We start from the raw sequence: 23,812 nt of genomic DNA, 5'->3' as shown, positions 1-23,812 counted from the left end.
ATACCATCTCACTGGTCCTCTTGATTTTTTCGACGAGAGCAAATTTATCGTGCTCATACCCTCACATGTGAAATATAAAATATATATAGGTGTCATGTCCCATATCATTTTTACACCACTTTTTTTATTTTTAGTTTTTTATAGCATAGCTCAAGTAGCCTTATCATATTGAAATTTTTCTTTGGAGATTGAGTTAATGATCATCGTGTTTGGAACAAGGAAATTCATCACATCCTCCTTCATTGTTTTTTAAACTATTTTTGTTTGTATTCCTTTTGTCATTTTTTCTTGCCTTTAACCTTTCACCTTCCCTGAACCTTTAACATTCTGACTATCCCTAGCTATATGTATATATATATATATAGGCCCTTTCTTCATACTCCTCTTCTTTCCCTATCTTTGAAAATTTCCCTTATACCATACTTAGCCAGTTTATCACAAATGTCGAAAATCACAAAAGTTACTGTTATGGCCCACTCTTCACTCTGCCATAGTGGCAGAGCCTTTAAAAATAGTCATCCTTCCATTTCCTTGCAATAATGGTGCAATTAAATAATTTCTTCTTGTCAGCTATCATTCACACTGATAAAATTTTATTCCCACTTCATTACGCACTAACTCATCAAGTTGAAACTACTAAATATTTACACCTCCCCTAATCACATCCTATCATATCTTCTCATGATGGATCTAACTTGTTGGGATATTTATCTCCAAAAACTATGATACGAATTTATTTTGCATTGACTACCGCTTATCGCAACTTGTCCTTGTAGTTTGTGACTTAACCTATCACACTATAGTTTTACAATTGGTGACACATGCTTAAATAATGAATTGTTTTGTTATTTTTCCTAACGTTTTGTCTTAGCACGAATACATTACAAATGTCAGGTACCATTCATATTTAGTTTTTGATCATCTCCTCATCAAAATGAGGTACAAATCCAGTAACCAAAGAAAGGTGTAGCAAGGAGATAGCTGAAAGGAGCACTAAAGGAGTTTTTGAAAGCCCTATTACCAAAGCGCCCATCTATTCTAACATTTCCTGCTATGTGGATAAATCAGTACCTATGACATGGAATTGCATACATCAAGAATTACCCAAGAAATAGGCACCTAAGGATGAGTAATACCATGAAGTATATATGAATATTATGTAGTCACAATTTCATAAGTTAGCAACACATCTAACTATTCTACCATGGGGCAAGACCATGGAGCAGATTATCCAACACACTGATGAGAAAGACATGAAAATTAGGAAAGTCCATGGTATACGGATATATAGTAGCATGCACATCATTTAATGTTGTTGAAAAATATCATTTGCTTCATAGTGAAAAATGGTAGTGCAATTATTCCAAGTCAACCAAGGAGATACATTAACTTGATGGTAAGATCTTGGAAACTTTAGATATTGATTCGATGAAATGAAAAACCAAGATGTTGACAAAACTTTATCGAATGTTGGAAGCTATATGCTATAATAAATATGGGAGACTAGACAAAAAGTAATTTGAAGATGATTGATTGCCTATGATGTACACATGTGTCACTGAATGAACTATTTTTAATTGGGAAAAAATTTTGGAATCATCCATCCAGGATAATGTCAAAAGAGCAAGGAATAGCTATACAATATAACAACCATAGTTCTACATGGAATCATACATATTGGATACCATATGTGCAAGATGAAAATTTGAGACATTAGGATGGAAGGGCGAGTTTACTCAAGAGGTCCCACCTATGCACATTTATTACAAGAAATTGTGGGCTATAGGATACATGGGGATGTATGATTCCATTTCTAAACATTTTGTCTCATAAGTATTCAAACATATGTTTGATACAAAATCACCCTCCATATCAGATAGAGAAAGGATGTCATTACAACATGTTTGTAATTGGTTTACTCCAAGGTAATCGACATACATAACATTATTTGGATCTTATAAACACCCTCATTAGTTTCCTTTGTTTTTCAATGAAAAAATATTATCACAATAAGTGCTAGACTAGCTTACAACAAGATTGACCCACACATTGATAAAGGGAAAAAAATCCATGGCCTACCTTCCCTTTGTGTATACTGCCAGACTTTCTCAAATGTGAAATTAGATCCAAGAGAATACTATCAAGCAAGGTGTAATCTATTTATTTTAACTAAAATTCATGAATCACATACATAACAAAAGATATCAAAGTTGAATTTCCTCATTTGGCCACCATAAAATTAACATAATGAGATTTGTTTTTCTTTATTTCATTTTTCATGTAAATTGTAATTGAAGTAATAATGTAAGTAGAAATGAAATAAAAATAGAAAAGCCTCATAGGAGATGAAAATTCATGAGGGAAAATGAAAGTTCATGGTAGGTGATGAGTCACCCCATTTTGGATGAATATAAACTCACAACTAGCTAGAAAGGATTTTAATTTTTTGAATCGAACACTTTGTAGAGGATAATATAGTACATTATCTTTTAAAGATCAAGTGACAATTCGGTATTTCCACTATTGGATGGCATGAATACTTGTGCAATGGTGTAATGAATGTTTCTGTTAATTTTGAGAATCTCTTTGAGCCTTGGCATGCAAGTTTAGTCATTTATTCTTTAACACCACAAGACTTATCTTATGGTGATTTAATGCTATGTGATTGATATTCATGTGTTGAAAATTAGTGAACTGCTTTGCTCATGTGAGGCTCACATCTTTACTGAGATTGTCTGTTGATCTATGCTTCCATGATAATTGTTAATTTGCAATTGATAATGTATATCTTATTTCTATTCATGTATTTTAATTGATTTTTTCTCACAACATTTTTTGTATGAGTCATGTTCCTTTTCATTCGTTGCTAATATAAAAATATTTCATAAAATTGTTCTAAATTGTTTCTTGTTATAAGTTTTATCGAGTTTCTTTACTCTTACTCGTTTCATCGAAAACCATTTTCAAACAAACATGGTGGTAGTCAGGATTTCTTTCCAAACAATGTAATTTCGAATTAGGATTTTTCACTAGGGACATCCCCTTAATATTAGCAATATATTTTGGCATATAAACAATGTTTGGTAGTATAGGAAGGGTTTCCATTGTATGGCTAGAAAATTTTCTCTCTCATCCTAAAATATCTAAGCAATGTACAAATAAATTGGGTTCCCTTCAACAACAAGGTCAACTATTTGAAAACTCCAATTTTGAAGAGCAACCCTCTCCCAAGATTTCCAAGTGGTTGTATGAGGTAACTTAAGGGAAGTGAAGAGCACTTAGACCTTTTAGCTGAGAATGCACTAGGAATCTTGGAATTATTCCAGCCACTCTTATCCTGCCTTATAAGCATAGAAGTGGAGAATAAAAAACTCATCACAAAGTGTTAGTTGCTTATATTGAAAGTTGTGTTAATTACTCTTTAATTTATTTGGTAGAATTATTGGAATGAGTTTATGAAAAAGAAGATGAACGACCATCAACTAGTGAAAATATGCAATGCCTAATAACTGGAGAAAAAATGGAAGAATTCATAACTGGTGAACATCTTGAAATAAATAAGGTATTGATTCTAAAACTCTTGAAGAATATTTTAACAATGATATGCTTGGTAATCAAAAACTAGTAGGGATGGCCCAAGGGACATTATACGTTCCAGGTATTCTTCATCCATTTCCCTATTATTTGGAGACGTTTAGTACAAAGTTTGATCTGAATAATTCCCCTACTGCAGAAGACCATGTTAATAACTATTTCTTATCTTTGACATTGATGAATGTTTAGTACAAGGATGTTACTTGTAGACTATTCCCTATATGTGTTGTGTAATGTAATTGTTAGTTAAATTACTTCATTAAATTATTGACCTAGTTTTGTGAAATTGTGAAGTGTATGTGCACCATATCTGCTAGGAATCTATTTTCGATCAAATATAATGAATATATAAGGTAAATTGAATCTATCTATGAATTATTATTATTAATTATATGCATATGTTATGCCTATAAGGCATTCTAATTTTAAATCAACTTCAAATAAAACAATTCTAATGAACAAGAATTCTATTTTAAAACAACATAAAAGTTTTTTGGGTGATCATTAATTGAAATATATTGTAACTAAAAGGAAATTAAAATCTTATTACATTACACAATAAAAATAAATCTAATTTAATTGACTTGAAAAGAATATCTATTGTAGAAATGTTTTGAAATTTGTTCTAATCTAATTCTAGCCTATAGAAAAAGAAATGAAAGTGTAATCTAAGTGACAAGAAATAATTAAATCTACTATAAACAACTTGAGATCAATTCTATCTAACAACATGAAAGGAAATCTATTTATTGATAAGTTAAAGAGCAGAATCAAAGAATATAAGCTAAAATCAAAATGAAAAGACCTTTACATATTACTGATGTGCATATTCCTAATTTGAATTAATATTAACATGAAAGGTAAATATGAGACTAAGCATGATATTAAACATGAAATAAATGTTTATGAGGTTTTTGTATTGTTGTTGAGCGCTCAACCTATTAAAACAAAAGAGAAGTAAGAAAACTTTGCTTCAAAATAGATTAGTGAAGATCTAACTATTCATAAGATTAATTGAAATGAATGCGAAAATGGAAGATATTTAAAGAATGGCTACGTTATCTCACAACTCCACAAGGGGGCTTCCTAGTGAGCGTGGGGAATAGAAACTTAGATCACTGGAATAAATCACCAATCACATTGACAGTTGTACGATAAACATAGTAATTGCATTAAATATAAATAGAGACTTCTCTCTAAGAGTAATAATAAGTAACAAAAAGTACAAACTTAATAATTTATCCTCTCACTTCCAACTCAAAGCATTTTATAATTGTTCAAGATATAAAAAATTAAATAGATAAATGTCGAGAAGTAAAACCTTCATTCGATAACTAGGTTCTAAAATCAAAATAAGAAATTTCCTCTAATGATACGCTACTAGAAGGGTGAATCATGAGAGTGTTTTTAATTGACAAATCATCACTAAAAATTCTAAATTCTAGATCTTGCTTGCTTGAATTCTCGACGCTCGCTTCATGATAAGATTGACTCCTTGAAATTCTGCACAAGAATAGTCTTCTATAAACACGTTTGACTCTTGCTTTGACTAGCACAGTTCTCATATTTTGTAAACTTCCAACTAAGCCGAATAGGTGGATAGGAATGTAGCTGACATCTGACATCTGTCCATATGTCTTTCTTGACTTCAAACTCACGAGAAACTATTCGATCTTGGATTCAGTTTCACAGATTCTAGTTAGCTACGAAATATGCACCTTTTTGTAGCAACGGTAATGATTTAACCAATTTCACAAAGAAATCATAAAATATGAGTTGCAAGTGAATTCCTACCTCTTATTGTAGTTATATATGACTTGGATGACCTCATAATTCATGGATGAAGCAAAATTGTGCACCAAATGGATGAAAGAAAGGGAAAATGGTTTTTCAAAATGAGGGCACTTTACAAGTTCAATAATACATTTGAAAATAAATCCGCAGCCTAGTACCATAATATTTTGGTAGGTTATATTACTGGTTGAAGGGAAAGTACCCCTAGGGTCCTTTGGGCTAAGACTCTACCAGACTGAAAATTGCTTATACAAAGAAACACACACACACAGCCATCTTTTTTACTTTTAAGCAAATTCTAATGTTTAGGGTACATACCTAAGGTCCTACGTTCGAGAAGACCGTTAGGGTGCAAACCCTTCTTGGAGTTCCCTTCTTCTTTCTTTGACCTGCAAGACAAACAAATCAAAGAACACAACAGTACATGTATAGAAGTTTATATATAAATCATCTTTATGCTATAAAGTTAGTTATAAAAAAATCTTTAAGTAACCACTTTCATAAGAATTCAACACAAGAATCTCATAAGCATAAAGAAAGATTATTCGGGAACAAAGACGTGTTTCTTTATATATAAAGGCAAATAAAGTACATATATCGGAAAGATATCACCTGAACACCTTCAGCAGGCTCCAAGCAAGCTTCCTCCCGGATTCGTTCCAGCCTCCAGCCTCCAACAAGAGCTCCTTCCAAGTCTTACCCAATGATGATGTCAAGGATGAATGATCACCAATACACATGGAAACAAGGGTTTCCTATGCAAAATGGGGGAAGTGCAGAATGCACCAAGGACTTCAGACCTGGTCTAAGGGAAAAATCTCAGCATAATAATCTTGCTCTCGTTTCTCTCTCCCCTTGGCCTTCCCTTTGATGTCTTTTTATACCCTCTCCAAAGTAGTTTTTTAGTTAGGAGTTGGTTGGGAACAGTTGGGCCACGGGCACTAACAGGTGATCCAGCAGGTAAACCCGCGATCACCGCCCAAAAAAGAGGAAATTATATATTTTTTAAGTGTTTTAATAGATACACGCGGGTTGGGTATGACAGACCCGCGTATACACGCGTTTAATACAGGGCAAAGTCGCGTATAGGGAATAAAACACTGTTTTTTAAATTTTTGGACCAGGTCTGGAAGGAGGGGTTGCCCTAGGCCATAAGTGCAGCATCACAAACCATAAGAGTGAGATTTGGAGCTATAACAGATGCCCCCTAATGTATGAGATCAGAAGGGGAACATGATGGCCGAAATACATTAAGTAAGTACAAGGAAAGGAACTCTGCCGAAAAACCGAGGAGGACTTCACCAGAATTCAGCCTGCCAAGCCACCGAAAGGAGATCAGAAAGAAACACTGTCTGAGGCGGGCATACCCATGCTCAGGAAAAGTAAAGCATGTCCGCATATCAAGTACAAGCGGATCCACTAAGTATACAAGTATAAATGACTGTAAAATACATAATGGATCATCTGATCATAATGAGTAAGTACATGTCTGAATATCGCATATAAAACTGTCAATGATGCTGAAAGATGCAACGGATCACTGAAATCAACGACTGATCCCATAAGGTACCAACTGAACATGATGGAATAGGATGGTACTACACTGCAAACTCAGGTGCCAGCATATAGAATGTCGCCATGACTGACTGCAACATATAAGGTGGAGTGGTATCAACTAGCAGCAACAGGAGCAACTGTCAAGTGAACCAATGAATGCTGATACAACCTGAGGTCTTCACCGACCACCGTGGTACATTTCTACACCATGGGAATAAATGATCTGAAGTCGACCATGTGAGAAATCGTTTGATTACCGGTCATTGATGTATACCGTTAACAAACGCGAGACTACTCACCGATAATGATAATGAGCGTCAAGGTACCCAGTACAATCTAACAAGTGTGAATAGATGAGCTGAAGTCGAACACCTGTAAGAATCTATCAATCAGGAGACAATGATGGTTTCCCACTGTCGATAGCGAGGAATCTGCCACTAATGACTGCAAACCCCAAGGTACTGCCAAATGGACTCTAGATCTTTGCCCCAGAGCAATGAGTCAGAGTCGATAGGGAAAGATCCGCTAGAAGGAAGGCATTAAGGCATCCTCCATCAATCTAGCGCGAGTGTAACCCGTAGGCCAATAATGTGGAAGGAATCGGACGAAAAAGATGTAGTAACCCAACCGAAGTACGTTTCCGGCGTACACAAGATGTGGCTAGCGCACGGCAGAAACCCTCTGAACCAACCAATAATGAAAGCTGACACAGAGGCGAGGTATCCACCAATAGGGTCAAATCGAAACCAAGGTACTACACGAATCCCAATGTGTGATAATGTATGCTGATGTCGAACACAAGGGAAACCACTCAGTCAAAGACCCATGATACTGATCGATGCTGAGCACAAGGTGACCTATCAATAATGAAAATAGGGCCAGGGTGCGGTCTCTAGGTCTGCCCTCAGAGCAATGTGTCGTCGTCGATAAGGACAAGACCCGCCAGCAAGAAGTCAATGGGGACCTTCTCAAACCGGCACGAGTGAAGGACCAATATAACTGATGTGATGATAGACATGACACTGACAACCAGGGATGGCCGACTGAAAAATGAGTCAAGAGACACCGCAGAAAGGCCGACTCAGGCTAACTTCCCTTGAACAAAAGCACGACTCAATGTGACTATGTGACAGCATATAATGAATCTGTATAAGTTCGTCATGCAGGAGGCATGAACGAACCCTCCATATGATTGGAAGAGATAACCAATCGGGGGAGGACTGACTCGATAACAAGGTTATGGCTTACCTAAGTCAAACTAAATCCCACCCATACGGAGGAGACTTTGTTTTGAGTGCTTTGTTCAAGGGCGACACGACTGACTCTAGCTGCCAACAATAAATGGAAATAATGTCCCTGTTCCCGCTCTTTTTGGAATATTTAATTTTTTTGTCTTTTTCTGATAAGCCGGAAAAAGAATAAAAGAATGCTATGGTACAGTGGAATGAACGAGTGTCGGTGAAACAGATGATCTAGTTCCTGGGAAAGGAACGTTCCTATGCTCAATGCAGGGAGGTGAAAAACTGGTCAGTGACACTCAGAGGTATGTCCCTTCCACGGATCTGGGTATGTCAAGCTGCAGAGGTCAAGGGTATGCAAGGTTGATTTTTTGCAGACGTCATGGTCAAAAGTGGGCTTAAACACGAGTCCAAGTGAAGCCGGCTATAGGCCAAAAGGTGCAAATGGTCAACATGCAATGCAGAAGTACAACTCAACACACATAGGAGCCTCTAGGGTATAAGGCCAGAACGAAGCGAAGAAGCAAAGAAGAATGAGTCTTCAACGCATAAGTCATGGCGGGACTACAGAGGACTCCCGAGCCTACTCAAAACGAAGCAGCATGGGCAACAAATGTCAGTGAGGTGCTAACTAGGATGCCCATGTAAAAGGATGGCTCTACCATCATGTCATGATTTAAAGAATCGGCGAGTGAAAATGGCTTGCGAACCATAACATGATGGGGTCGACCCTACGGCAGATGTATCGGTCAAATGGAGGCTAGTATGCATAATGCAACGGAAAAATAGTGTCCCTAACCTATATGCCAGTGAGAACACGATACCTGCCATGACGGGTCAGCAGTCATGGAACCGTCTCAAACCGTCGAAAAATGTCCAAAATGTCCTGAAAAACAACTCAATCTCGACATTCCAAGCTCCCAAGTTAAAAGTGACATGAAACCAAACAAAATAAAATTTTGAAAAAATTTTGCATTTTCAAAACTTATAAAAAGAAATTTTGGACTTACCATTTTCACCGTTTGACTTGGAGAGCAAATTGTGGAGCAAAAGGAGCAAACTTTCCCCGTGACTTATTCAACCGTTCAAACTTGCCGAAAACTTCCAGGTAAGCACTAAACTTGTCTTGCAATCAATTGTGATAGTTTTTAGGAAGTTTAATTAATGTTTCACCGTTAGATTTTTGCAAAAAAATGCTCTGCGGCGTACACGGGGGTTGGATGTATATAAATCGCGTATACGACGGCCCTACACGCGACTGTGTATAGGGTAAACCGCGTGTGCGCAGCGAAAATTTTTTATACAAAAAACTAATGGATGAAAATGATTTTTTCTTCCAGGATGACTCTCACATGGCGTGAAAGAGAGCACTCAGCTGTAGACGATGAAGTTATGGACAATGATGAGGCATTAGATGCCTTACGGGGATGCGGATTGTTAAAATTCTTCAAGTTGCCGAATATGAAAGCAAATGTGCGTCTGCTCGAGAGACTTATTGATTATTGGGATGTCGAGGAAGAAGCTTTTATGATTGATCAGATGCCACTCAGGATAGAAGTGGAAGATATATATTTCATCACGGGCCTTTCCCGAAGGGGAGAGGTAGTACACTCCCGGGGCAGGACCCGGAATAGTCTCAGCGTAGTCGACTATGTACAACTTTACTGCCCAGGTCATCAGAAGGTCGGGAGTCAGATCTCGATCCCACACGTGGCGAGTTTGTCACTGCGGATAATCTTGTTCACCATAGCTCGAGTGAACGGATCATCTTCGCTACATCAGGCATCACGGGTAAACATGAGCGTAGCAGTGGACTGTCTCACCACGGTGTTTGACTGGTGTACTCCTCTACTTGCCAACATGAAGGAGTAGCTTGCTTCTATCAGGAAGGGACAGACCAAGAACTTTGGGTACGGAACCATTTTATGCACGTTTTTCTTCGAGAAGGTTCCCGCACTCCGCCCCAGGGTAGCAGTTCCCATCAGTAGTCCACGTGATCCACGTATGGGCCGGTGGGCTGACTTGATGAAACGTCTGGGGGGTGGGGAAGTGCCCAGGAATGCATTCGACGACGACTTTTTTGCTTGGTGGGAGCAACAGATCATCGCCATAGACGACTACCCCTATGCTGGACTGGATTTCCGAGGAGATCCTGACCTAATGTTACCACCAGACGCAGCATGGGGCGAGATCGGTAAGATTTTTTTTTTATTTTTATGATTTTATGATTTTTAGGATTTTTCAAGCATAATGATGAACTTTGAAAAATATATTTTTTTGATGAGATTCAAATGACTGATATAATGATCATGTTCCAGACATTGGGCCCGTGCGACCAGATGGATTCCCACGGCATGGACGGCGTGGCCGAGGAGCCGAAGAGGAGGCTGCAAATGCGGAAAGGACGCTCAACAACGTCCAGCGACACTTGGCGAGATTGAGCTACCAAGTACCGATGGCCGAGATAGAGGACCTTCCTCCAGATATGCAGCGTCATGTGGTTGGGATGCCACGTGACTGGGTTCGCGTCTTTCGGTGCGTGGCCACTGCTATAGTTAGTTATTTAGATGCTCATCCAGAGCCGAGGCATTAGATATGCCTGACATGACTATGGGCATTTGAGTCCCAATTTTGTATATTTTGGACACGCATATGTACACTCGAGACGCTTTGCGATATATATATATACAGTTTGACTTTTTGATGCATGATTTTATGATGATGAATGATTGATATGCCAGTCTAATGCTTGATTAGCGATAGAATCAGCTAACCAATTTTGAGATCTTGGAATGTGCAAATAATTAATGTAAGTAAATGATCTTTGCAACAACCTCACCCTTAAATATTGGCGATATAATGATGGATCTCTAACCCGATAAATGTTATTTAACTGAGACACTATCAATTGAGAATCAAGATATACTACCAACGAGTCGATCCCATGAGAGATTGCCTCGGATAATAAATTGATAACAGCTGTATACTCGACCATATTGTTTGAAGCAGGACCGATACACACGCCTCTCGATGTCATCAACTGACCAGTTGGGTAATAAAGTACCCAAGCTGCGGAAGCAAGATTCCGAGTGTGCCGACTAGCACCATCGGCGAATCCAAAATAAACCAAATCATCCATCAACACCTGCCAAAGCAGACCAAAAGTGCTGATATCAGAAAACGCTCGATAAGATATGTACAAATATACATAAAATACAAAGAAGCCATTGCCTGGTAAAACTAAGCAAAATACTTCTTTAAATAGAGCCCATTTCGGGGCTCCGCCAGCTTGTTTCCTTCGAAATCAATTAACTCATACGATCCTTTTTCTAAGACTCGTTTGATAATGAAAGGACCGTACCACATAGGCTTGAATTTGCCTGCCCCCAAGGCGTCCTTATCTTGGTCATAGACCAAGACAAGGTCACCTTCAGAAAAGACACGAGGTCGGACAGACTTATCATACTGAGTTTTGACCCTTTTCTTATGGGCCTCATTCGTCGTGGCGGCATCTCGACGCTGCTCATCGAGATGTTCCAAGTGAACTAGGCGCTCCTCGAGACTCGAAGTCTCAGGAAGAAGCTCGACAGCCAATTTCAGAGATGGAATTTCACATTCGACCGGAAAGATAGATTCCACCCCGTAAACTAACTGAAAAGGAGTAAAACCAGTAGCCGTTTTAACGGAGGTTCGGTATGCCCAAAGAGCCGGATACAACATAATGTGCCAATTGGACCGATTTTTATCGATTGTCCGTTGGAGTATCGTCTTAAGAGTTTTATTGACCGCCTCGACCTGTCCATTGGCCTGAGGATAGTAAGGAGACGAATGCTCTTGACGGAAACCTAATTTAAAAGCCAATTCGGACATTAGCTGATTTTGGAAATGACTGCCATGGTCAGTGACAATCTCTCTTGGGATACCGAATCTTGAGATAACTTGATTGAAAAGAAACAAAGCTGCCGTGTCACTGTCGTTCTTATAAGTAGGCATGGCTTCAGCCCACTTCGTGAAGTAGTCTACAGCCACGATAATGTACTTGTGATTTGCCGCTGAAGGCGGATTACAAGTCGTAAAATCAATACCCCACTTAGTAAAGGGACCGACGGTGACAACGGGAAAAAGGGGAGCTGGATGCGCGCGCATCTTGCGAGTAAAAATTTGACACGGGTGACAGCATTTTACCGCTTCCACACAGTCCTTAAAGAGTGAAGGCCAAAAGTAGCCGGCACGTAAGATGCGCTGGGCTGTAGCAAGCCCGGATAGATGACCACCACAAGCTCCACTGTGGCAATCATTAAGAACAGACTCTGCTTCCTCTAAGGTTAAACAACGTCGAAGAATTGAATCAATCCCTCGACGGTATAAAGTGTCACCAATGATAACATGGAAACAAGGGTTTCCTATGCAAAATGGGGGAAGTGCAGAATGCACCAAGGACTTCAGACCTGGTCTAAGGGAAAAATCTCAGCATAATAATGTTGCTCTCCTTTCTCTCTCCCCTTGGCCTTCCCTTTGATGTCTTTTTATACCCTCTCCAAAGTAGTTTTTTAGTTAGGAGTTGGTTGGGAACAGTTGGGCCACGGGCACTAACAGGTGATCCAGCAGGTAAACCCGCGATCACCGCCCGAAAAAGAGGAAATTATATTTTTTTTAAGTGTTTTAATAGATACACGCGGGTTGGGTATGACAGACCCGCGTATACACGCGTTTAATACAGGGCAAAGTCGCGTATAGGGAATAAAACACAGTTTTTTAAATTTTTGGACCAGGTCTGGAAGGAGGGGTTGCCCTAGGCCATAAGTGCAGCATCACAAACCATAAGAGTGAGATTTGGAGCTATAACAATTACCAATATGGAAGATTTTAAGAAGGATTTCTTCGAGAAATTTGTCGAAGAGAAATTGCCACATTGTTGTTAAAATAATTAAGTGCTTTGAAGATGTGTAACAAAGAAAAGGTAAAATATTTCAATCGTTGTTTCACTACAATCTTGGATAAATTTCCTGTTGACATACCACCTCATGGTTCAATAAAAAAATATTATTATACTACTGCATTGCCTTCTGATGTTGTTATAGTCATTGAAAAAGCTCAAAATTGGTAGAAAATTTTGTTGAAACCTTAGAGGTTGAAAATGATATGATTTCTATCAGAGTACACAACACTGAAGACAATTCTAAGGCTATTATTAAGAAGCCTAAGACATTAGTGAATAATCCCATTGAAAAGGAGGTTATTTATTTTGAGAGTGTAGTGAAATTGTTGAAGAAATTTAGAAATGAGGTATCAATTCTAAAGAGGAGAAATAATGAAATTTATTCAACCAAAAAATATTCAATCCATTCTTTAAGTGGAACAACAATTCACTATCTAAATTTGCTCAAATTTCGAATGCCAAACTCAATATTGAAAAACTTGGAATGGAAAAGTTTTACGCATTCCACCAAGTAAGCCAGTATAAGAAGAATTTTGCAGAATGGATAAATGGATCAAATGTTAGGATTCATAAGTTGTTGGATGATAATTTAATTGAAGAACCTAAAAAAATGAATAGAGAAGAAGAAGGTACCGTAGAAAAGGATGATTCTAGTACTAGGTCACCCATGTTAATAGTGGGAGTGGTTAGAGGAAGTGATACTTGATCGATCAAGGAAGTTGCAGCTGGATAATATAAACAAACCAACCCCCCCAATTCGTACATATTATAGAGAAAACGACCAATGGTTAAGCCCAGACTTGATGAGAAAAGTAAGGCCTTTTTGAGAGGAATCCTCCCTCTAAAGACTAATAATCAAAATCCAATGTCCGAGTCCACAAGTAATCATAATTTTTAAGGTTCTTCATGAAATAACAAAGGAAAGTATATACACTCGAAGCATCCAATAAATATTATCAATCAACATCTTCATCTCACTTGAATAGGTACAAGACTATTCTAGGTGATATGGAGTATAATATAGTTGAAGGTACAAATAGAAACCAAGTGAATATAATGCTCGATGAGATAGGTCACATACCCAAGAAAATTGATTTAATTATCTAAGAATTCTCACTAAATTCGTCAACAAGAAAAGCTCATTCCACACTTTCCAAGGCGTCATCAGTCACTCAACCCACGAATACGAAATGGTGAATGTATTGTATATTCATATAATGTTGGAGCTTATTATTGATCTCAAACACCACCATTCTTGGTTACATTTGAAATGTTCAATTATAATGTTTATAATTTCCTAGTGGATTCTCATGTCTCTAATAACGTAATTGCTTTGTTAGTGTGAAACAAGATTAATGGAAATCCAAAACCAACTATTTCTAAGATAATTTAGCTAGATAGATCTAAAGTGAAAGTAATTAGTGAAATAAGAAATGTACTCATGCTCCTGACATCTGATTCATGAATACATGAATTCATTAACATTGTGGTGGTAGATATAATAGAATAATATCGCCTTTTGTTGAGTAGATATTGCTCCAAAAAACTTCAAGCTTACTTTGTTTCAGAATGGTCTCACATGTGGCTCCCTAAAAGGGGAAAGAAAAACTAGATAATAGTCAACAACGAGCCACATATGAAATGCAAATTCATGGAATTGGAGGGCCATAATAAACTAGTTAATATTTCTCAATAAATATTAGGTAATTGTTTCCTTGAATCATAAATTGGTTTCTATCAAGAACAAAAATCCGAAGTGTGACAACCCCGATTTAAAATATAAAATTAATTAAAGAAATTATGCAATTTATAGTCAGCACAAAACTATTCAACTAATTAGCATAGAATTTCCAAAAACACGAACAGAGACAACCTACCTGTAGCGATGATATTCCTTACTTATGATTTCAAAGTTGAATGTTATTTGAATCTCGTTAACCTTAATAATATGTTGGGGATGACTCTCAACCCAATCGTAGTATTAACTTCACATAATCTTTTTACAACTAGCCACCTCTGACCCCTCAATCAACATACTATTGCCAATAAATCCTTTGTCTCGCAACATTTTTCTCCCAAGAGAATGGATGAAAGAATGATGAATCTCATCTTCCATATCATCTATTAAATAGACCAAAACAATGGAAAGGGGTTTGCATGCACACATTCCATGTGTCAACATGCAACTTTTATTTCTTTATATTAAATTTTACTTAATTTAATATCTCTTTTAATTTAATTCCTTCTTGTTTTATTCCTTTTTATTTTTTGTTAATTTTAATTATTTTTAATATTTTTATATCTATATATATATATATATATATATATATATATATATATATATATATATATATATATATATATATATATATATATATATATATATATATATATATATATATTTGTAACTCCATTATTATTATTTATTTATTATTATATTCACTTCATTATTTCTTATTTATTTACTAATATTATCTTTTTTTTAACTTTTTAATACTTATTTACCATTATTATATTTTCTTTATTGCTTACCATTTATTTGCTTATATTTTAATATTATATTATATTATTTATTATTTGTTATTTTTTTGTTATTATTTGAGGTCATTACATACTCCGTATCTTTAAGGAGCTTCGTCCTGAAGTTAAGTTGAATCATTTAAAATTTTATTTAGTGATGTATTGCTTCATGTTTCCCCTAAACCCTCTAATGAACTAGTATAACCAACATGCATCGAAATTATCCACAACACATGGGAATCCCGAGGAATCTTGGTCATTTTCTCATTTTCTGAACTGTGCATGAGCCTCATCAGTCTGTACCATAGCTCAAGGCTAGCCCCAAGGATTACGCCTGACTAAGACCTCATGTTCCTCAAGGTAGAGACCTAACTTAGTCCTCCATGCAAAAGTACTCCACGAATCTCGAAAGGCTAGCCCGATCTGTCCATACTCACTAAGGTTCACAACCCTAGGCATCGAAATCCTTACACCCCTACTAGACTTCGACATCCAAATCCAATATCGGGCACTTGGTCTAAAATATCAGGTACTTGGCCTCCTTAATATGCTCCCAGATCTCCTCAAGAGTGGTACAAGACAAAGGAACCACTAACATATGTAGCACTGATTGAGTATGTGCCCAACCCATATTATGTTACTTATTCTCCCTCACAAGTATGGGCTCCCACAAGGTCATCAAATAACTCGGCCCTCTCATCCCAATGCAATTACCACATGCTTCACCATCATAAGTTATAACATCATCATGTCAACATCAAAGATATATCATGGCATCAAATCATAAATGAACCACATGTCAATATACCTCATATTACAACATCGCAATCCCTATTATGCATATCATATCCATTATGAGTGCACAATGCCATTATCATGACAAATAACACCACATATGCATGACATCATTAACCACATGTTATCCAAACATTATACTTCAAAAATAGTTGAAACCATAACCTCATACATAGTACTATGAGATTATAGTTCCAAAGCTTCATCACTTTCCCATGTCTAAGGAAAAGTTGTCTATCTCCATGAAATGACACATAAAAAAAGATGTTGATACAATATTATTTCAATATGACTAATAGTCTCCATAAATATATCTTATTTTTATTTGTCTTAACCTTTTATTATAAACATGGTTTTACTCGTATCTTAAATTAAAAATAAGAGTTATATATATATATATATATATATATACATACATATACATATACATATACATATACATATATATGAAAAATATAAAAATATTTAACAATTTTAAAAAAGTACTTACCCAAAATATTAGCTTTAATTATAAGCATACCTCCCATGTATCAATATTCACATCTTATATATATATATATATATATATATATATATATATATATATATATATATATATATATATATATATATATATATATATATATATGTATGTATATATACATTCAAAAATAGATATAAAATATCCAAATTTTATCCCTTATTCCACATCAAATAAATGTATAATTATTGTTATTATTAGTTTTCACATAATTATCACTTTAAAAACAAGTAAATAAAACAATATTAAAGATAGCCTCCCAAAAAATAACATAACTTATTTAGAAATTATTTTATGTTCAATAATTATTAATAAAAATATAATAATTTATATGACTACTATAACACCAATGTATTAATAAAAATACATCTATAGTCATCATAGTCATCACAACCTTATAGTTTTATAAGAAATAATAATAATTCTTTCCAATGTAATTAAACTAGAAATTGCACCAAATGTTGCAAAGGAAACGTTGTAAGGCATAAACTCGAGAAGAATTGTGTCATGCAAAACATCATTGTAAAAAAAAATTAGTAAACAAAATGTCATTCAGAGTTAGAAGATAAAGATGAATCACTTAAATTATGCCAAATTGATAGATTCTTGAAAAATTCTATAACATTTCCAACATAAATTGACTCTTAATCTTCAAAGATAGTATTTCAAGTCCCAATAGAAAATATTTGATAGATTTTGAAAAAATACTAGTAGATGATATCAGATAAGCTAAATAAAATAATATACAATATTATGGATATCTTCCCAAATTCTAGCATTTTCTTCATAGGAAAACCTCATTTTAAGTTATGACCATGTCACTAATGAAAACTAAGATTGCTTATAACTAACTAATTACTATTTTCTAATAATAACCTTTTCACGATTTAACTGCCTCTCAATGATTTTAATAACATTATTATAATTCATTTCTTCTTTTTACTTTTATCCCTTACACATGATACAAATAATAGGAGATACTTTCCCCAAAGTCGAGAATTATTCACCATAAATATGTAATATATTATTGTAAATAGTAACAATGCAACCATTTTGATTCATGCAACAAAGAAAGAAAATTGGGTGTGATGTTCCCACCATGGGGGTTCTATTTTAGTCTTTGTTCTCCTTTTTTCAATGAAATTTATCCCATTGTTGTTTTTCCCAATAACAACATGCTTCTAATGGAACCCCTAGAGCTTGTTGTGCAGTCCTTCCCAATCCAGCCTATATACCAGATATATACAAACTGAGCTCACATGAAAATCAGAGATAATCCATGCCACTAGAATGTTATATGACTATATTTCAGGATTTCTTACTTTTTCTAAACATCCCTTTCAATATTAGTAATTTGATGTTGTTCAATTCCATTCTGACATACTACTTGTGCACACATGGGGTGCAACTTGTATCCACACCGACCACACTAGTAATTGTATGAACAACATGCTGAGAATTCTAGACCTGTAATTATTCAGGACCTCCAAACGAACTTTTGATGGCTCAAGGGTAACAATAAACTAGTCCTTTGGCAAAATCCCTAGTTCCCTCTCGAAGCACTCTTCATCAAGGTGTTCATCAATACAGTCTTCCTACCCATATCTCTTCAGAGTCTCAATAACTTTCTTATCCCTGTCAACTACAATGTACACAAAGCTTATTTCCATTCCATCCCTCTTGACTTCATCATATGTCTCTAATATCACATATATGTCATGATGTGGAGGAGCAATCGACCAGTGAAGACCCATGAGAAGACATGTTAGTTTCCCATCCAAAACACTTGATTTCGCACAAGATTTCATTGTAGTTAGCAGACGTAAGTCTGTATTATTTAATGAAAACTATGGTTCATATTCAATGGAATTGGTATTGCTTAGCTCTTGTGCCATTCAACCAATATCCCCATCCTTCTCCACAATCCCTTGTCTCTATAAATATATAGATTAGTGGGTTTTCCTTATTTCACTAGCCTTAAAAAATTTTAATGAACCAATTTACCCTCCTGCTCATCTCCATAGTCTTGTATATATTGTGGGTTTTCCTCTGTTTTTCCAGGATTCAAATTATTTTAACCCCTTTTGAGCTACAAGGGACCCATATTATGTATGTAATCATTCCATAGATGTAATCATGCCAATTCTTGGATTGGGTAGTAGAGTAGGAGAAAGAGGCATAACCACAGAGGACATTGGTTTCCCCCAAGTGAACAACTATTGATTGTGTGCCTTTGAATCAATGGATGCTTCCTTCACTTTCCAACTAACATAATTTAATTTATACATGTAAATTTTAACCATTTAGGTGATCCCTCTACCTCATTCTCACTGACTCTAAACACTGAATCAAATATTTGTTGCCCCTTAAAATGGCTTCTTATACTTTGACATTACTATTAAATAAAATTCAACCCATTAGAATTTTTTTGGAGACCCGGACGCTCACATGGTATCATGTTGCTTTTGCGATTCATAACAGAGTTTAAAATTATAAAGTAAATTCCTTCAAAAGATAAATATGCTTTTAAGTTTCTTGATATGTTAGGAGGATAATAACTTAAATTAAACTATTGAAAACTTTGTAACATGACTAATCATTAATTTTTTAATCAGCTTAAAGGATTGAAGCTTGTACATTATATCATAGTATAATATTAAAAAAATATATTCTAGTATAGATAGAAAATAATGAAAATTTAATCTCCACCAATAACAAGAGCTATGTCAAAATAAACAATAACATAGAAAAAATGAAAACCATACTCACAACAGGGCTATAGAACATTTAATACATTTATGTTTTCGACATAGTATATGTAGCATGAAAAAAAATTAACTAAAAGTCCTTGCACCATGAAATACATGTTAGTAGTTTCACTATACAATGGAATTATTTCTATAATTTCATGACCAAGAAAAACATTGTGAATGCCTACTCACTCCATAGAAAAAACAAAAATAAAAAACTTACAACATAACATGGTTTCCATGAAGTTTGACCCTACAATGGGTGTTAAAACTGTAGCAAAATCACCAAGTGAAAATCCCCTCTCTATTCAAAAGCTAATCAAAGGAATAAGGAACTACTCTTTCAAAGACCTCACCCAATCATTAAATTGTTGGCATTATGATATAGGGGTCATCCTTGATGGCAACTCACTCATAGGTCAGTTCAAATTTGATAAAGGGAAACTCACATTGTAACAGGTCAATTCAGAGGTAAGAGGACAATGGTACAGAAGAATAGGAAGTTGGAACAGAGGACTACTGATCAGAATCGAGAAGATGAAGAAAATAGATGTTTCAAGTTAGTTTAAGTCATATACACAGGTTCACCTTCTCAAAAAGTGTATACACTCAGGTTCACGGACCAAAAAGGGCATATTTGTATGCACACACTTTCACAAGAGGAAGAGTGTGTATGGGTTGGAAAGTCAAGGAAATTTAATATTAAAGAATACCGAGGGTCAATACCATGGTATTAGCCCACAATATTGAGTGGATCAATGGTTATTTGATCCCATCCAATAATACCACAATACTAAGTGTTGCTTTGGTCTGAGGTATTGAGAAAGGCCAAAAACTATATAAGGGGGAGAAGATCAAATGGACAAGTGTGCAAGTGAAATGGTTTTTCATGAATACTTCTATTTGAAGTATATCTTATGTTGTAAGGGGTATTCTTATGATATAGTCTGAAATATTTTGTGCACCTTGGATACAATGTTGGATCAAGATCATGAGACCTGAAATCACTTATCATTGTATGATCTGATATCGGTTGGGCTAGATCCGATTGCTCACACATGTCTTATTCTTTAAATGTCATGGTGTGGGTATGTGTGAAGTCTGGAATAACAACGAAGTTGTAAGTTAGTATTTGTATTTCTATACACTGGTCTTCCTTGTTGAAGGCAGGTATACAAGCTGGTTCCACTCTTAAAAGAAGCATATATGAAAGAAAACCATGTTATTCAGTAATGACTGATCTATCTTAGAGTGCTGCTATTATACTATTTTCTATAAATGATGTCTTATTAGATATGAAAGTAGAACTAAATGCATAAGGAGATTGAGGCTGATTCATTAATTGATTAAGCGAGAAGGGTGATCTTTTCTACTAACTATTTAGATCTCTTTAATTTGACAATATATCTTCAGAATATTACTGGTTAGTACATATTTGATTCAGAAATTTATATGATTTAGTAACATTGAAGGTATACGCATGTTTTTTTAAATGAGGTAGCATATACATGTAGGTTGGGTTCATTAAAGTAGCGTATGCATTCTGACATATTATTTTTGAGGTTACAACTAGTTCTGGTTGATGATACAGGTTTCTGGTTTAACAAAGTGTTCTAGTGATAGTGATATAACTATTCAAATTGACTGATTGTTGTTAGATGTAGTTATTACAGTGGTGCTTAATTGTGTGCTTATGTACCAAGAGTATCCAGTCTGAAAATTTGTGAAACATGGTCCCTAGAAGAAGAGAGAAGGTCATAGTCTTTTTTAGGTCTACACCTTCGTACTGGTAAACACATTGGCTAGTACAAGAGCTAGGTGGTTGTAGCTCCCTTCTAAGAGAAGTTAGAAAATGAGAGAAAGTTGTAGCCTTCTTGTTAGGCCCCTATACTACTAGTGTAACCCCTTATTGTTATTAGTATAACCCACTTATTATATTGATGTACCCATGTAGTGCCCATATTGTTACTATTGTGCCCCATAGAAGCCCACTATTGTTATTATTGTGCCCTTACATTATTATTGTTATGTCGGCTCTCATTATGTTATGACCCCTTAGACTCCTATATATAGAAAGGAGGTCTTTTAATTTGTATCATCCAAGAATTGTTCATTTATGTAATGTAAAGGAGGTTGCCCCCTCGAAGAGGCTGAATTCTAAGGCGTTGATCTTTCTTTTCTATCTTTTCTTGCGCTGGTTTCATAACATTTGGTATCAGAGCTTTGGATACTAGGGTTTCGCTGCTCCAAACAGGTCATCATAGAATTTTCACTATAACTTTTTTTCTGTGACGTTTCTGAAGTCGCAAAAAAACCCATTTGAGAAGAAATCGCGCTAAACCTCGGGTCCGCATTTCAGAGTTTTTCGCGCGATATTTTCGGAGATATGATCTGAGGAAGTTGGTATTTTTGCAGACTCCTGAATTACACTCAAAATAGGTGACCTGGGGAAAATCGTCATAACTGTCTTTCTCAGCATCAGATTGAAATTTCGTAAGAAGGTACAAAAAGAGGACAGACTGTAGTTTCTGTTTATATATTTTTCAGAGTCAAAGGTTGAAACAGTGATATGTGGCACTTCATACAAGTTCGCTCTACTGAACTAGTCTATAATCAGGTCACTGCGGGAGATTGTGCATAACTCTTTCTTGGAGAATCCAATTTGGATCAGATTTGTGGCATTGGAAAGAGGACACAGAGGGCTACTACAGGTCACAATTTCAGAACTTAAAGATCCGAAAGTAAAGAGTTACAGTCGTTTCAAGGTAGAGCTCCTAAAATCAAGAAAAAGCAAGATGAGGAAGTTTGATGGCAAGGATCCGGTAAATTGGATACTTCAGATGGAGCAATATTTTGATATACATGGTGTACAACTGTTACAAAAGGTATGTATTGCATCTTCATATTTAGAACCAGATCAATTTTTATGGTACAAAGGGCTTTTTTCTTGTAAAAAACTTGTTACGTGGTCAATTTTCACGGAGGAAATGATAGCACATTATGAGGATACAAAGAGCAACACCTTCTTTAGAGCAACACCACAACAATTGGAAAGAGTAAAAGGGCTTTGTGACATAATGGAAAGAAAAATTATGGAAACCAGGAAGCATACCCCTCACAACTATAAATATGGAAGTGTTGTTTCTCCCAGCCTTCCACAACCTACAAGGGTTACACCACAACAATTGGAAGAAAAAAGAGAAAAAGGGCTTTGCTACAATTGTGATAGCAAATGCACTAAAGGTCATAGGTGTGTTGAGAATAAATTATTTTACATAGAATATGAAGAAGAGGAAGAAAAGGATCAAGAAACATCAAAAGAAAAGGATATACGTCAGGACACCACCCCAGAGAAAGAAGAAATGAATCAGACCATATCTTGTAAAGCATTGGCAAGAATTACCACTCCTCAAACTCTCAAGATAGAAGGACATATCAAGAAGAAAAAGGTGCAAGAAGTGAAATATCACATCGAGAAAGAGGAAATGAATCCAACCATATCTTGTAATTCAATGGATGAAATTACCACTCCTCAAACTATCAAGATAGAAGGACACATCAAGAAGAAAAATCTTCAAGAAGTGAAAGATCACATCGAGCATCAAGAAATGAATACGACCATATCTTGTAAAGGACTGGAAGAAATTACCACTCCTCAAAAGATAGAAGGACATATCAGGAAGAAAAAGGTTCAAGCAGAGAAAGATCATATCGAGCATCAACAGCAAGTTCTCCAACTTTTAAAGGATAACGCCACTTCGGTGCAAAATCAAATGAAACAACAGGTAGACCAACATCGTAGTGAAAAATGTTTTGATGCAAGTGATTGGGTATTTTTACTGCTACATCTCAAGCAAGCTATTTATGAGAAGGAAATGTTGGCAATACTACATGCACTTAAAAAATGGCGACCTTACCGAATGGGAAGATGCTTCAAGGATGAGGATGTGGAAGCATTGTTTTGTGCTATTTATATTATCCAACCAAATTGGATAAACGAAGCAACGGATGAATGGAAGGAGAACGAAGAAGTATGGACACTTAGTCAAAAGTTGCAAAAGATCCCAATTCAAGCAATATTGCCAGAAATTGAAGAAGAAGGAAA

This window comes from Pinus tabuliformis, chromosome X (genome assembly GCF_031772625.1).
Source record: "Pinus tabuliformis cultivar Carrire ecotype Pingquan chromosome X, CPIR1, whole genome shotgun sequence".
NCBI classification, from domain to species: Eukaryota; Viridiplantae; Streptophyta; class Pinopsida; order Pinales; family Pinaceae; genus Pinus; species Pinus tabuliformis.
The sequence above is the reverse complement of the archived record's forward strand: the minus strand, read 5'-3'. Positions refer to the sequence as shown.